Source organism: Prinia subflava, chromosome 26, assembly GCF_021018805.1.
Source record: "Prinia subflava isolate CZ2003 ecotype Zambia chromosome 26, Cam_Psub_1.2, whole genome shotgun sequence".
NCBI classification, from domain to species: domain Eukaryota; kingdom Metazoa; phylum Chordata; class Aves; order Passeriformes; family Cisticolidae; genus Prinia; species Prinia subflava.
This window is the reverse complement of record NC_086272.1, coordinates 1,816,282-1,826,149: the sequence shown is the minus strand read 5'-3', so window position 1 is coordinate 1,826,149 and position 9,868 is coordinate 1,816,282. Positions and strand designations below refer to the sequence as shown.

The 9,868-nt window shown below is 58.7% G+C and overlaps 1 long non-coding RNA gene across 1 annotated transcript; it reads left to right on the top strand.

The window, feature by feature from the left end:
* Positions 1-7,823: 7,823 nt before the first annotated feature.
* On the top strand, positions 7,824-8,166 carry LOC134562146 (uncharacterized). Its single transcript, XR_010083099.1, has 2 exons — positions 7,824-7,893; positions 8,032-8,166. It is a non-coding gene; the product is annotated as an uncharacterized LOC134562146 (long non-coding RNA).
* Positions 8,167-9,868: the final 1,702 nt, after the last annotated feature.

Sequence of the window (9,868 nt, the reverse complement as noted above, 5' to 3'; positions counted from 1 at the left end):
TGCCTGAGGCTGCAGCAGGGCACCAGCACCTTTATCCCTGCCGGGACTCCTCCCTGCGCCCTCCCCAACAGCCCCCGGGCCAAAGCCCGGCTTGGCACAGCCCCCAGCCCTGGCCACAAGCCCAGCCCTGCCCAGAGTCCATCCCAGCTGCGGCACGGATCCAGTCCCCCTGCCCGCATCCCTGCAGCTTCCCGCACGGGGCAGCTGCCCCTGCAAGGGCCCGGGAAACCCGGGGGGGCCAAGGGGGGCCAAGGGGATCCAAAGGCAGCTGGGGACCCTGTGGGGACAAGCCCCGCTCCAACACCATCCATCCTCCAGCAGCCCCCAGTGCCACAGCCCCCATCTCCCGCTGGCCCTGCCCTGCCAGAGCGTTCCTTGCAGGACAGCCCGGAGCTGAGCCCGGCCCCAAACCCCACATGTGAGAGAACAGGGGGAGCCAGGGCCGAGTGCTTAGGGCAGGGACTTGGATCTGCACTCCCTGTGGGCACTGGGAGCACTGGGCAGTGCGAGTCCCCTGCAGACAGGGCTGAGGGCTGGGCAATGCCTCAGCTGTGCCAAATCCCAGCTCCACAACACCCCACAGGTCCCCAGTGAGTTCAATTTGCAGCCCCATGGCAGAGCCCAGAGGGGAATGTCCCCTGCCCCGACCCCTGCCCTGTCCCCCCACAGCCACCGTGCCCACTCACAGCCCCTGGGCCCCGCTCTGCGCAGCTGCCCCACGCGCAGTGGCCCAGGGACCCCAGCCCCAACCAGGCTCCCACCCCAGCCCTGCCCCTGCCTGGGCCCTGCCCGCAGCCCCCCATGGCCCTTGTCCCCACAGAGGGGCTCTGCAGTGCCCTGGCCCCGGCCCAGCCCAGCGCTGGCCCCGGCGCCGATGCTGGGCCCAGGGTGTGCCTGTCCCCAGGGATGTGGACAAGGGGACTTTTGTCCTCAGGCAGCCACGGGGAGCTGATTGGGCAAACAGAGGTGCCCAGGGAGCAGGGGGGGCGTGGGTGCCCTGCCAGCAGCTCTGATGAGCCCTGTCTGCCCAGCGCCCCAGGCACCAGCAATGCCTTCATCAACCAGGGACTTCCCCAGGCCTGCAGCTCCTTGGGGAGGCTCCAGAGCAAACAATCAAGGCAGTGACCTGAAAGGTTTTCCCAGCTGGGCCAAGATTTCTGCTGGATCCCCGGGGAAAGAGAGGAGCAGAACCCTTCACTAATGCCCTGGAATGTCAAACAGGAATCTCAGCCAGGGACAGCTTCCAGCAACCACTGCTCGGTGCATTTTTCCTTCTTGGAAGTGCACCTGGATCCACCTGGGAACTAAATCCGGGGCCCCTGGGATTCTCTGAGGCTCAGGAAAACCTCCCGTGGGCCTGGGACCCCAAACCAGGTTTTCAGCCCTTTGATGCCCAGCTTGGATCTCCTCCAAAGATTCTCCTCCCTTCCCTGCAGGCAGAGCAGCAAAGCAGAGCAGGATTTTCCTGGGTGGATTTGGGAGTGGAGGGGTTTGGGAAGCACAGCTGGGGCCCTGTATTGGGGAGTGTCTCCTGCTACCCCTCCATGGACACAGACACTCTCCAATGCCTCGCTGCAGGGTCCCAAATCTCCAGGGAGGGGAAGGAAACCCAAAGACCGAGAGATTCTGTGCAACTGTGCGACTCTTGGGTGGCCCAGAGCGATCAGAGGGATGGCTCCATGCTTGGAGAGCAGTTGGGAATTCTCGGGGTTGTTTTTCCCCGAGATACCTGAGGTTTGGTTTTTTCTTCCCAAAAACCCCGCGCCCAAACCAGAAAAGAAGGACGGAGTCTGCGAGCTGAGGTTTCTAACTTTGTTTATTCTTCCTGATCCCTCTGTTCTCTCTCTGCCCTGCTCAGTGTCCTGCTGCAGAGCAGAGCACCAGCAGACTCCCCAGGGCAGGAGGTCCCAGACCTTTTCCTATCATTTCTCTGATCCAACCACCTTCCACAATGTATTTTTATTTACAATTGTATACCAATTAATTCATTTCACTATTCTAAACACGTCAGTGCCACCTAAACCAATCTTGTGTGCCCTGTCACAGCCCAAGATCAAGTCTGAGGAAGAAGAGGAAGAAGAGGACAATGCCCTGATTCCTCCATCTTGGCCTCCCAACCTCCATTCTAAAAACCCCAAATTCTACATTTTCACCCTGTGACAAACTAAACAACAATTTATATCAAACTCTTGTGGCTTGTAATTCTTCGTGCAACATTGATAATCTTTCCCATGGGTTGAGATCCTAGACAGTGTCGTTTTGGGCTCTGTGCCAGGGTCCCGGACCCCTCAGGGCAGGCAGGAAGATGCCCCGGACTCCAACAGGGAATGGCTCCAGGGGTTTTGGAAAAAGCAGGACAGATAAGGCAGTGGTGGAGTTGTCCTTTCTGTAGGACAAGAGCAGCCCTCAGCAACGTTTGCCTCAGGAGAGCAGCAACAAGGAATGGGGGGGAAAAGGACCTTCCCTCACCCCTTGTGGGTTTGGTCAGAGATCCCTGGGCAAACTCAGCATCCCAAACTCCCAGGGCACTGGCAGAGGCGTTGGGGAGCGCTGGGGGAGCCGGGGACACCCAGCCAGGCCCCCTGTGACAATCTGTGCCAGGCTGTGGCTGCCAGGAGAGGGGCAGGAGGCAGCCAGGGCCACCCCAGTGCTCCCAAAGAGGCGGGGAGGGGCAGGTGACGCCTGCTCAGGCTCACCTGAGAACAGAGGCCAGGAGAATCAAGGGAATAAAAAGCAGGTGTGTCTATTGAGCAGCCCTCAGGTACATTTAGGGCAGGTGGGCTGCACCCAAAATGGACGACGGGTCACGGGTTTTCACACTTCTATAATTTTGGTTCGTTTATATATTGGGGGTTAATCTTCTAATTACAGCTTCAGGTAATGAAGTAATTTCCCCCCAGTTTGCTCCCTCATGACTGATTTTTGTTTTCATTCCTCGCTCCCTGGGACAGTGTGGTTTGCTCTGATCCCAGGCCTGGAGAGGAATTGTTTTGTCTGACCAAAATAAGAAGAGAGTAGCTAACACTGTGTGTGGAGTTTAGAGTTAGACGCTAAAAAGTGGCTTACAAATATATGAAGAAAAAAAAAAAAAGCTAAATATATAATATAGAAAAATACAATAATATAATAAAAAGAAACCCCAACATATACACAGGTATATAATAAAGATAATAATTAAATGTAATATATATTATTATATGGCTACACATTTATATTATATTACATTACATTACATTACATTACATTACACTATAATAAATATATATACTAAATATAAAAATAATGGCCTCCTGTGATCCCAAGGCACCCCAGGCCAGGCAGGGTCCCCTCCCCCCCTGCCCTGGGCTCATCCTGGAGCCCACCTGGCCACAGGGACACCAGGCAGGTGGCCAGCAGCGGTCAGCACGGGCTGACCAAAGGATTGTTGGCCACCAGGAGTTCCTTCCCTGATCCGACAGCGCCTGGCATGGATGAAGGGAGCGGAATTTCCGAGCCTGGAGCTGAGCAGGCTTTGCCCACCACCCCCAGCTCGGGGCTGCAGCCTCTGCTGGTGGCAGCAGGGGGGCACCAAGGGTGTGGGGAGCCCCCAGCCAGCGCCCCCAGCCCTGCCCGAAGCTCCCTCTGCCCCACGGCAGGCACTGCCAGCAGGAACAGGAGGGCTGAGCATCCTCCTGGAGCCTGGGGCGCTGGGCAGACAGGGCTCATCAGAGCTGCGGGCAGGGACCCCCTGCCCCCTGGGCACCTCTGTTTGCCCAATCAGCTCCCCATGGCTGCACGAGGTTTTCAGGGAGAAAAACCCAAAACTCAGGTACCTCGGAGAATTCTTCTTCTCCTTCTTGTTCTCATTCTCGTTCTCGTTCTCATTCTCCTTCTTCTTCTCCTTCTTCTTGTTCCTCTTCTTCTTCCTCTTCTTCTTCTCCTTCTTCTTCTTCTTCTTCTTCTCCTTCTCCTGCTCCTCCTCCTGCTCCTTCTTCTTCTTCTTCTTCTTCTTCTTCTTCTTCTTCTTCTTCTTCTTCTTCTTCTCCTTCTCCTTCTCCTTCTCCTTCTCCTTCTGCTTCTTCTCCTTCTCCTTCTTCTCCTTCTTCTTCTCCTTCTTCTTCTTCCTCTTCTTCTTCTCCTTCTTCTTCTCCTTCTTCTTCTTCCTCTTCTTCTTCTCCTTCTTCTTCTTCCTCTTCCTCTTCTTCTTCTTCCTCAGACTCGATCTTGGGCTGTGACAGGGCACACAAGATTGGTTTAGGTGGCACTGACGTGTTTAGAATAGTGAAATGAATTAATTGGTATATAATTGTAAATAAAAATACATTGTGGAAGGTGGTTGGGTCAAAGAAGTGATAGGAAAAGGTCTGGGACCTCCTGCCCTGGGGAGTCTGCTGGTGCTCTGCTCTGCAGCAGGACACTGAGCAGGGCAGAGAGAGAACAGAGGGATCAGGAAGAATAAACAAAGTTAGAAACCTCAGCTCGCAGACTCCGTCCTTCTTTTCTGGTTTGGGCGCGGGGTTTTTGGGAAGAAAAAACCAAAACTCAGGTATCTCGGGGAAAAACAACCCCGAGAATTCCCAACTGCTCTCCAAGCATGGAGCCATCCCTCTGATCGCTCTGGGCCACCCAAGAGTCGCACAGCCACACAGAATCTCTCGGTCTTTGGGTTTCCTTCCCCTCCCTGGAGATTTGGGACCCTGCAGTGAGGCACTGGAGAGTGTCTGTGTCCATGGAGGGGTAGCAGGAGACAACCCCCGGTCCAGGGCCCCAGCTGTGCTTCCCAAACCCCTCCACTCCCAAATCCACCCAGGAAAATCCTGCTCTGCTTTGCTGCTCTGCCTGCAGGGGAGGGAGGAGAATCTTTGGAGGAGATCCAAGCTGGGCATCAAAGGGCTGAAAACCTGGTTTGGGGTCTGAGGCCCATGGGAGGTTTTCCTGAACCTCAGAGAATCTCAGGTGTCCCGGATTTAGTTCCCAGGTGGATCCAGGTGCGCTTCCAAGAAGGAAAAATGCACCGAGCAGTGGTTGCTGGAAGCTGTCCCTGGCTGAGATTCCTGTTTGACATTCCAGGGCATTAGTGAAGGGTTCTGCTCCTCTCTTTCCCCGGGGATCCTGCAGAAATCTTGGCCCAGCTGGGAAAACCTTTCAGGTCACTGCCTTGATTGTTTGCTCTGGAGCCTCCCCAAGGAGCCGCAGCCCTGGGCAAGTCCCTGGTTGATGAAGGCATTGCTGGTGCCTGGGGCGCTGGGCAGACAGGGCTCATCAGAGCTGCTGGCAGGGCACCCACGCCCCCCCTGCTCCCTGGGCACCTCTGTTTGCCCAATCAGCTCCCCGTGGCTGCCTGGGGACAAAAGTCCCCTTGTCCACGTCCCTGGGGACGGGCACACCCTGGGCCCAGCATCGGCGCCGGGGCCAGCGCCGGGCTGGGCCGGGGCCAGGGCACTGCAGAGCCCCTCTGTGGGGACAAGGGCCATGGGGGGCTGCGGGCACGGCCCAGGCAGGGGCAGGGCTGGGGTGGGAGCCTGGTTGGGGCTGGGGTCCCTGGGCCCCTGCGCATGGGGCAGCTGCACAGAGCGGGGCCCAGGGGCTGTGGGTGGGCACGGTGGCTGTGGGGGGACAGGGCAGGGGTCGGGGCAGGGGACATTCCCCTCTGGGCTCTGCCATGGGGCTGCAAATTGAACTCACCGGGGACCTGTGGGGTGTTGTGGAGCTGGGAATCGGCACAGCTGAGGCATTGCCCAGCCCTCAGCCCTGTCTGCAGGGGACCCGCACTGCCCAGTGCTCCCAGTGCCCACAGGGAGTGCAGATCCCAGTCCCTGCCCTGAGCACTCGGCCCTGGCTCCCCCTGTTCTCTCACATGTGGGGTTTGGGGCTGGACTCAGCTCCGGGCTGTGCTGCAAGGAACGCTCTGGCAGGGCAGGGCCAGCGGGAGATGGGGAATGTGGCACTGGGGGCTGCTGGAGGATGGATGGTGTTGGAGCGGGGCTTGTCCCCACAGGGTCCCACGCTGCCCTTGGATCCCCTTGGCCCCCCTTGGCCCCCCCGGGTTTCCTGGGCCCTTGCAGGGGCAGCTGCCCCGTGCGGGAAGCTGCAGGGATGCGGGCAGGGGGACTGGATCCGTGCCGCAGCTGGGATGGACTCTGGGCAGGGCTGGGCTTGTGGCCAGGGCTGGGGGCTGTGCCAAGCCGGGCTTTGTCCTGGGGGCTGTTGGGGAGGGTGCAGGGAGGAGTCCCGGCAGGGATAAAGGTGCTGGTGCCCTGCTGCAGCCTCAGGCAGCGCTGCCCAGTGCCAGAGGAAGATGAAGGTGGCTGTGCTCGGCGTGGCCCTGCTCTTCTCCATGCTGCTGTGCACCCCGGCACAGGCCAAGGTGAGGCACCAGCCCAACGCTGGCCCCACAACTTGCCCTCTCTGCCCTCCCAGCCCACCCTTTTGGTCCCTTCACTCATATTCTCCCTGCTCACTCCCCTGCGTCCTGTCCAGGCCCCCAAACCCCCTCCCACCCCCCATTCCCGAGGCCTTTCCTTCCGTGTCCCCTCTTTGTCCTTTGCCTTTCATCCTGGCCACTGCAGCGGGGTCCCCCTGTCCCATTCCCTGACCCACCCCGTGCCTCACAGACCTGCTCTCAGTCCTGTCCGTTCTGTCCCCACCCGGCCCGGTCCTTCTGTCCCCACCCAGCCCCTCCCTGGCTCTCCCGTGTCCCCATACCCCAATTCCTTTCTCCTGCCCCGTGCCTCCCCCCGTGCCTGTTCCACAGCCCCAGCCCAGCCCCTCGGGCTCTCCCTTTTCCCCAGCTCGGTGTCTCTGGCTCTCCCCCAGCTCCAGCAGATCTCCCTGGGGGCCCCGAGTTCCCCTCCCTCTGCCCCCGCCCTGCCCCCTGCCCCCTGTCCCCCCCAGCCCCCCAGGCCCAGCGCAGCCCCAGCCTTTGCTCTCCTTCCCAGGCACTCCTGGAAGGAACCCAGGATGATCTGGAGGAGGTGAGTGAGGGGCTGGGGTTGGAGGGCCTCCCCTGTGGTTACTGGGGGACACCCGTGTCCCCCCTGCCCTGCTGGCACCAGGGACTCCCCAGTGACCGGCCGGGTCTCCTGCTCTCTCCGCAGCTGGACTTGGGCAAGGTCGAGATCCCGGAGCCAACCGTGGTGGGTACCAGGAGCTGCGCCGCCGCCAGAGCCTCGCCCTGCGCGGCCACCGCGGCCAGGCCGTGCCGGCGTGTGCCAGCACGGGCCAGCGCAGCCCTGCCAACAGCCCCGGCAGCCCCCCTGCCCCCCGGACCCTCGGCAGGGCTCCCCTCACCCGGGGGACACAGAGGCTCTGGGGTTGTGGGTGTGCAGTTTTAAGGGCATTGTGTGATCTCACAGGACGAAAAACTCGGGGTTTGGGATTTTAGTGGATGGTGATGTCCGTGGGGCAATAGGGAGGATTTAGGGCGTTGTCTAAGTCCTTCTTCTTCACCTTCTTCCTCATGATTTTGGGTGGTTTTTTGTAATTGGGTGGAAAAGGTCTGCATTGTGGGCCTTGGGTGACCAATTATTCGTTTAAAAGTATAAATAATACAGGTGTCATCTTGGTACTGGGTGATTAGTGTTTAATTAACCATGGGAAGAGTTAGAGGCACCTCCATTTTCTGATTTTCTGGCTAGAGCTCACACCTCGTGAGACTGAATTACAGATAAGAATTAATAAACCCTTGGCCAGGACCCCGCGCCTCAGGGCAGGAGTGCAGCAGCTCCTGTACCCCACTACTGCCGCGGGGCCCTTCCCCATGGGCCCCCCTCCTTTCCCCTGTCCCCCCAGTCCATCCCAGTGCCCCCAGCGTGTCCCTGACGCTGCCCTTGTCCCCAGGACGTGCTTGGTCAAAACCTGCGGGTGCGCCGGCTCCTGCGGCAGAAGCGCCTTGCGGCCTCTCTGGATGCCTAGGTGAGCAGAGCCTGCAGGGACAGGGCTGGGGACAGGCCCCTCCGGTGTCCCGGTGCCAGCAGGGACAGGGCTGGGGACAGGGCCCCTCCGGTGTCCCAGTGCCAGCAGGGCGGTGACGTTCCGCCCTTGGTGTTTTAGGGTCGGCAGCATCGGTGCCGTCCGTGTCCTGTCCTCCTCCGGCGGCACGAGGAGATGATCGTCCCTGGAGGAGCCCCCCGATCCCCTTTGAGCCCGGGGCTGTTTCCCCTCAATAATCAATAAACCCTTTCAGCAGAGCTGCCCTCTCTGTCTGTCTGTCCCTCTGGGTGCGTCTGTCCGTGTGTCCGGGTTTCTGCTCTCCTGCCATGTGGGGCGGCTCGCCTGGGGCTCTGCTCCCTTCCTGCCGGGCTCTGCCGCCCCCACGGCGTGCCCCACACCCCGGCTGTGGGCTCTGGGTGCTGTGGGGTGCACTGGGGACAGTTTGGGGGGGTGGGTGGGTGCGCAGGGAGAGCCAGGAGCAGGTGCTTGCTGTGATCACCACGGGGCTGTTGTGGGTCCAATATAGAAACAGTTTACAAAATGCAGTTTATTTCCAAATGAGTTTCTTTCTTCAACAAAAAAATACACCTCTTTTTTGGAATTCTGGAAGCTGAAAATGTCAGGGTTTCTGTGCTAAGAGGCGCTGACCCTCAGGCAGGCTCTGCATTTGACCCGAGGCGGTGGAACTGGCGTCCGAAGTTGGGCGGTGGCACTGGGGTTGTGGGTGTGCAGTTTGAAGGGCATTGCGTGACCTCACAGGGTGAAAAACTTGAGTTCGGGATTTTAGTGAATGATGATGTCCATGGGGCAATAGGGAGGATTTAGGGCGTTGTCTAAGTCCTTCTTCTTCACCTTCTTCCTCATGATTTTGGGTGGTTTTTTGTAAATGGATGAAAAAGGTCTGCATTGCGGGCCTGGGGTGGCCAATTATTCGGTTAAAAGTATAAATAATACAGGTGTCATCTCGGTATTGGGTGATTAGTGTTTAATTAACCCTGGGAAGAGTTAGAGGCACCTCCATTTTCTGATTTTCTGGCTCGAGCTCGTGCCTTGTGAGACTGAATTCCAGGTAAGAATTATAAACTCTGAGTCTGATCACGGAACTGCCTGTATTAATCCCATGCATTAATCCCGGCTGTAACACGAAGAAAAGGAGATAAGAAACCAGCAGCTATTTTTTATAAACCGGTCTCTTTGTGTCACCAGTATCTGTTGGTGCTGCAATCTGGTTCCTGGGCTGGGCGGGGCTGCTGCGTGTCCCCGACCCCATGGTGGAACGGGGCTGTGGCTGTCCCTGGCTCTGGGCTGGAAGGACGGTGCCCGCTCTCCCTGACCGGGGCCTTCCTGGGTGCCCATGTCCGGCCGGCCGCAGAGGGTGGCCCTGGCCGGCCGCGAGGTCTCCCCGGGGCCCTGGGGAGGCCCCAGCCCTGCCCAGAGATGTCGGGGCTGCCCCGGCGTGGCCCGGGGAGAAAATGAGAACGGGCGAGCGCGGCCGCGGCACCGGGACCATCCCAGGGCAGGCAGGGAGAGCGGGGGGGCGGGCGCTGCCGACACTCCCCGAGGGCTCGCTGGATCTCTCTGGGTGAAAAACGAGGGTCGTTCTCCTGGTACAGTTTATAGGTTTGATAAAAAGACAATTTGGAGGTGGAAATAAAGCAAATATTTAATCAAAAATTACGGCTGTATGACTTGGCATTCAGACCCGCCAAGGGAAAGGCTCATTCCTTCAAAGCACCAGCTCGTTGCGTATTCATAACTGCACATGCATCCGCCCTCTTCCCACCCTAGAGTTACAAGAGATAAAGAACAATATCTCCCAACCAGTTTCATCAGATGAACATAGAATATGCATTTGTAGTTCCATTTTTCAACCCAAGACACCTGGCTGTGAGCAGCAGAGCAGAGAGAAAGGCGCTGGCCCGGGCAGCTGCTGTCCTGCAGGCACCGGCTCTGCTGC